The following is a 7,013-nucleotide window of genomic DNA, read 5'->3' as shown; positions in this document are numbered from 1 at the left end:
CCTCCGACAGAGAGGCACTCCCTCAGCACTGTCCCTCCGACAGTGCGGCACTCCCTCAGCACTGACCCTCCGACAGAGCCCACTCCCTCAGCACTGACCCTCCGACAGTGCCCACTCCCTCACCACTGACCCTCCGACAGTGCCCACTCCCTCAGCACTGACCCTCCGACAGTGCCCACTCCCTCAGCACTGACCCTCCGACAGTGCCCACTCCCTCAGCACTGACCCTCCGACAGTGCCCGCTCCCTCAGCACTGACCCTCCGACAGTGCCCACTCCCTCAGCACTGACCCTCCGACAGTGCCCACTCCCTCAGCACTGACCCTCCGACAGTGCCCCCTCCCTCAGCACTGACCCTCCGACAGTGCCCGCTCCCTCAGCACTGACCCTCCGACAGTGCCCACTCCCTCAGCACTGACCCTCCGACAGTGCCTCCTCCCTCAGCACTGACCCTCCGACAGTGCCCACTCCCTCAGCACTGACCCACCGACAGTGCCCACTCCCTCAGCACTGACCCTCCGACAGTGCCCCCTCCCTCAGCACTGACCCTCCGACAGTGCCCCCTCCCTCAGCACTGACCTTCCGACAGTGCCCACTCCCTCAGCACTGACCCTCCGACAGTGCCCACTCCCTCAGCACTGACCCTCCGACAGTGCGGCACTCCCTCAGCACTGACCCTCCGACAGTGCGGCACTCCCTCAGCACTGACCCTCCGACAGTGCCCACTCCCTCAGCACTGACCCTCCGACAGTGCCCGCTCCCTCAGCACTGACCCTCCGAGAGTGCCCACTCCCTCAGCACTGACCCTCCGACAGTGCCCACTCCCTCAGCACTGACCCTCCGACAGTGCGGCACTCCCTCAGCACTGACCCTCCGACAGTGCCCACTCCCTCAGCACTGACCCTCTGGCAGTGCCCCCTCCCTCAGCACTGACCTTCCGACAGTGCCCACTCCCTCAGCACTGACCCTCCGACAGAGCCCACTCCCTCAGCACTGACCCTCCGACAGTGCGGCAATCCCTCAGCACTGACCCTCCGACAGTGCCCACTCCCTCAGTACTGACCCTCTGACAGTGCCCACTCCCTCAGCACTGACCCTCCGACAGTGCGGCACTCCCTCAGCACTGATCCTCCGACAGTGCCCACTCCCTCAGCACTGACCCTCTGACAGTGCCCCCTCCCTCAGCACTGACCCTCCGACAGTGCGGCGCTCCCTCAGCACTGACCCTCCGACAGTGCCCACTCCCTCAGTACTGACCCTCCGACAGTGCCCACTCCCTCAGCACTGACCCTCTGACAGTGCCCACTCCCTCAGCACTGACCCTCCGACAGTGCCCACTCCCTCAGCACTGTCCCTCTGACAGGGCCCACTCCCTCAGCACTGACCCTCTGACAGTGCCGCACTCCCTCAGCACTGACCCTCCGACAGTGCGGCACTCCCTCAGCACTGACCCTCCGACAGTGCCCACTTCCTCAGCACTGACCCTCCGACAGTGCCCATTCCCTCAGCACTGACCCTCTGACAGTGCCCACTCCCTCAGCACTGACCCTCCGACAGTGCGGCACTCCCTCAGCACTGACCCTCCGACAGTGCCCACTCCCTCAGCACTGACCCTCCGACAGTGCCCACTCCCTCAGCACTGACCCTCCGACAGTGCTCACTCCCTCAGCACTGACCCTCCGACAGTGCCCACTCCCTCAGCACTGACCCTCCGACAGTGCCCACTCTCTCAGCACTGACCCTCCGACAGGGCCCACTCCCTCAGCACTGACCCTCCGACAGTGCGGCACTCCCTCAGCACTGACCCTCCGACAGTGCCCACTCCCTGAGCACTGACCCTCCGACAGTGCGGCACTCCCTCAGCACTGACCCTCCGACAGTGCCCACTCCCTCAGCACTGACCCTCCGACAGTGCCCCCTCCCTCAGCACTGACCCTCCGACAGTGCCCACTCCCTCAGCACTGACCTTCCGACAGTGCCCACTCCCTCAGCACTGACCTTCCGACAGTGCCCACTCCCTCAGCACTGACCCTCCGATAGAGCCCACTCCCTCAGCACTGACCCTCCGACAGTGCGGCACTCCCTCAGCACTGACCCTCCGACAGTGCCCACTCCCTCAGTACTGACCCTCTGACAGTGCCCACTCCCTCAGCACTGACCCTCCGACAGTGCGGCACTCCCTCAGCACTGACCCTCTGACAGTGCCACTCCCTCAGCACTGACCCTCCGACAGTGCCCCCTCCCTCAGCACTGACCTTCCGACAGTGCGGCGCTCCCTCAGCACTGACCCTCCGACAGTGCCCACTCCCTCAGTACTGACCCTCCGACAGTGCCCACTCCCTCAGCACTGACCCTCTGACAGTGCCCACTCCCTCAGTACTGACCCTCCGACAGTGCCCACTCCCTCAGCACTGACCCTCTGACAGTGCCCACTCCCTCAGCACTGATCCTCCGACAGTGCGGCACTCCCTCAGCACTGACCCTCCGACAGTGCGGCACTCCCTCAGCACTGACCCTCCGACAGTGCCCACTCCCTCAGCACTGACCCTCCGACAGTGCCCGCTCCCTCAGTACTGACCCTCCGAGAGTGCGCACTCCCTCAGCACTGACCCTCCGACAGTGCCCACTCCCTCAGCACTGACCCTCCGACAGTGCGGCACTCCCTCAGCACTGACCCTCCGACAGTGCCCACTCCCTCAGCACTGACCCTCTGGCAGTGCCCCCTCCCTCAGCACTGACCTTCCGACAGTGCCCACTCCCTCAGCACTGACCCTCCGACAGAGCCCACTCCCTCAGCACTGACCCTCCGACAGTGCGGCAATCCCTCAGCACTGACCCTCCGACAGTGCCCACTCCCTCAGTACTGACCCTCTGACAGTGCCCACTCCCTCAGCACTGACCCTCCGACAGTGCGGCACTCCCTCAGCACTGACCCTCCGACAGTGCCCACTCCCTCAGCACTGACCCTCTGACAGTGCCCCCTCCCTCAGCACTGACCCTCCGAGAGTGCGGCGCTCCCTCAGCACTGACCCTCCGACAGTGACCACTCCCTCAGTACTGACCCTCCGACAGTGCCCACTCCCTCAGCACTGACCCTCTGACAGTGCCCACTCCCTCAGCACTGACCCTCCGACAGTGCCCACTCCCTCAGCACTGTCCCTCTGACAGGGCCCACTCCCTCAGCACTGACCCTCTGACAGTGCCGCACTCCCTCAGCACTGACCCTCCGACAGTGCGGCACTCCCTCAGCACTGACCCTCCGACAGTGCCCACTTCCTCAGCACTGACCCTCCGACAGTGCCCATTCCCTCAGCACTGACCCTCTGACAGTGCCCACTCCCTCGGCACTGACCTCCGACAGTGCGGCACTCCCTCAGCACTGACCCTCCGACAGTGCCCACTCCCTCAGCACTGACCCTCCGACAGTGCCCACTCCCTCAGCACTGACCCTCCGACAGTGCTCACTCCCTCAGCACTGACCCTCCGACAGTGCCCACTCCCTCAGCACTGACCCTCCGACAGTGCCCACTCCCTCAGCACTGACCCTCCGACAGGGCCCACTCCCTCAGCACTGACCCTCCGACAGTGCGGCACTCCCTCAGCACTGACCCTCCGACAGTGCCCACTCCCTGAGCACTGACCCTCCGACAGTGCGGCACTCCCTCAGCACTGACCCTCCGACAGTGCCCACTCCCTCAGCACTGACCCTCCGACAGTGCCCCCTCCCTCAGCACTGACCCTCCGACAGTGCCCACTCCCTGAGCACTGACCCTTCGACAGTGCCCGCTCCCTCAGCACTGACCCTCCGACAGTGCCCACTCCCTCAGCACTGACCCTCCAACAGTCCCCACTGCCTCAGCACTGACCCTCCGACAGAGTGGCACTCCCTCAGCACTGACCCTCCGACAGTCCCCACTGCCTCAGCACTGACCCTCCGACAGAGTGGCACTCCCTCAGCACTGTCCCTCCGACAGTGCGGCACTCCCTCAGCACTGACCCTCCAACAGTCCCCACTGCCTCAGCACTGACCCTACGACAGTCCCCACTGCCTCAGCACTGACCCTCCGAGAGAGTGGCACTCCCTCAGCACTGACCCTCCGACAGGGCCCACTCCCTCAGCACTGAGCCTCCAACAGTCCCCACTGCCTCAGCACTGACCCTCCGACAGAGTGGCACTCCCTCAGCACTGACCCTCCGACAGTCCCCACTGCCTCAGCACTGACCCTCCGACAGAGTGGCACTCCCTCAGCACTGTCCCTCCGACAGTGCGGCACTCCCTCAGCACTGACCCTCCGACAGTCCCCACTGCCTCAGCACTGACCCTCCGACAGTGCCCACTCCCTCAGCACTGACCCTCCGACAGTGCCCACTCCCTCAGCACTGACCCTCCAACAGTCCCCACTGCCTCAGCACTGACCCTCCGACAGAGTGGCACTCCCTCAGCACTGTCCCTCCGACAGTGCGGCACTCCCTCAGCACTGTCCCTCCGACAGTGCGGCACTCCCTCAGCACTGACCCTCCGACAGAGCCCACTCCCTCAGCACTGACCCTCCGACAGTGCCCACTCCCTCACCACTGACCCTCCAACAGTGCCCACTCCCTCAGCACTGACCCTCCGACAGTGCCCACTCCCTCAGCACTGACCCTCCGACAGTGCCCACTCCCTCAGCACTGACACTCCGACAGTGCCCGCTCCCTCAGCACTGACCCTCCGACAGTGCCCGCTCCCTCAGCACTGACCCTCCGACAGTGCCCACTCCCTCAGCACTGACCCTCCGACAGTGCCCGCTCCCTCAGCACTGACCCTCCGACAGGGCCCGCTCCCTCAGCACTGACCCTCCAACAGTCCCCACTGCCTCAGCACTGACCCTCCGACAGTGCGGCACTCCCTCAGCACTGACCCTCCGACAGTCCCCACTGCCTCAGCACTGACCCTCCGACAGTGCCCACTCCCTCAGCACTGACCCTCCGACAGTGCCCACTCCCTCAGCACTGACCCTCCAACAGTCCCCACTGCCTCAGCACTGACCCTCCGACAGAGTGGCACTCCCTCAGCACTGACCCTCCGACAGTCCCCACTGCCTCAGCACTGACCCTCCGACAGAGAGGCACTCCCTCAGCACTGTCCCTCCGACAGTGCGGCACTCCCTCAGCACTGACCCTCCGACAGAGCCCACTCCCTCAGCACTGACCCTCCGACAGTGCCCACTCCCTCACCACTGACCCTCCGACAGTGCCCACTCCCTCAGCACTGACCCTCCGACAGTGCCCACTCCCTCAGCACTGACCCTCCGACAGTGCCCACTCCCTCAGCACTGACCCTCCGACAGTGCCCGCTCCCTCAGCACTGACCCTCCGACAGTGCCCACTCCCTCAGCACTGACCCTCCGACAGTGCCCACTCCCTCAGCACTGACCCTCCGACAGTGCCCCCTCCCTCAGCACTGACCCTCCGACAGTGCCCGCTCCCTCAGCACTGACCCTCCGACAGTGCCCACTCCCTCAGCACTGACCCTCCGACAGTGCCTCCTCCCTCAGCACTGACCCTCCGACAGTGCCCACTCCCTCAGCACTGACCCACCGACAGTGCCCACTCCCTCAGCACTGACCCTCCGACAGTGCCCCCTCCCTCAGCACTGACCCTCCGACAGTGCCCCCTCCCTCAGCACTGACCTTCCGACAGTGCCCACTCCCTCAGCACTGACCCTCCGACAGTGCCCACTCCCTCAGCACTGACCCTCCGACAGTGCGGCACTCCCTCAGCACTGACCCTCCGACAGTGCCCACTCCCTCAGCACTGACCCTCCGACAGTGCCCGCTCCCTCAGCACTGACCCTCCGAGAGTGCCCACTCCCTCAGCACTGACCCTCCGACAGTGCCCACTCCCTCAGCACTGACCCTCCGACAGTGCGGCACTCCCTCAGCACTGACCCTCCGACAGTGCCCACTCCCTCAGCACTGACCCTCTGGCAGTGCCCCCTCCCTCAGCACTGACCTTCCGACAGTGCCCACTCCCTCAGCACTGACCCTCCGACAGAGCCCACTCCCTCAGCACTGACCCTCCGACAGTGCGGCAATCCCTCAGCACTGACCCTCCGACAGTGCCCACTCCCTCAGTACTGACCCTCTGACAGTGCCCACTCCCTCAGCACTGACCCTCCGACAGTGCGGCACTCCCTCAGCACTGATCCTCCGACAGTGCCCACTCCCTCAGCACTGACCCTCTGACAGTGCCCCCTCCCTCAGCACTGACCCTCCGACAGTGCGGCGCTCCCTCAGCACTGACCCTCCGACAGTGCCCACTCCCTCAGTACTGACCCTCCGACAGTGCCCACTCCCTCAGCACTGACCCTCTGACAGTGCCCACTCCCTCAGCACTGACCCTCCGACAGTGCCCACTCCCTCAGCACTGTCCCTCTGACAGGGCCCACTCCCTCAGCACTGACCCTCTGACAGTGCCGCACTCCCTCAGCACTGACCCTCCGACAGTGCGGCACTCCCTCAGCACTGACCCTCCGACAGTGCCCACTTCCTCAGCACTGACCCTCCGACAGTGCCCATTCCCTCAGCACTGACCCTCTGACAGTGCCCACTCCCTCAGCACTGACCCTCCGACAGTGCGGCACTCCCTCAGCACTGACCCTCCGACAGTGCCCACTCCCTCAGCACTGACCCTCCGACAGTGCCCACTCCCTCAGCACTGACCCTCCGACAGTGCTCACTCCCTCAGCACTGACCCTCCGACAGTGCCCACTCCCTCAGCACTGACCCTCCGACAGTGCCCACTCTCTCAGCACTGACCCTCCGACAGGGCCCACTCCCTCAGCACTGACCCTCCGACAGTGCGGCACTCCCTCAGCACTGACCCTCCGACAGTGCCCACTCCCTGAGCACTGACCCTCCGACAGTGCGGCACTCCCTCAGCACTGACCCTCCGACAGTGCCCACTCCCTCAGCACTGACCCTCCGACAGTGCCCCCTCCCTCAGCACTGACCCTCCGACAGTGCCCACTCC

Source organism: Chiloscyllium plagiosum, unplaced genomic scaffold, assembly GCF_037043375.1.
Source record: "Chiloscyllium plagiosum isolate Xiang-an unplaced genomic scaffold, Cpla_swu_hap1 HiC_scaffold_38, whole genome shotgun sequence".
Classification (NCBI taxonomy): domain Eukaryota; kingdom Metazoa; phylum Chordata; class Chondrichthyes; order Orectolobiformes; family Hemiscylliidae; genus Chiloscyllium; species Chiloscyllium plagiosum.
This window is presented reverse-complemented; position numbering follows the sequence as displayed.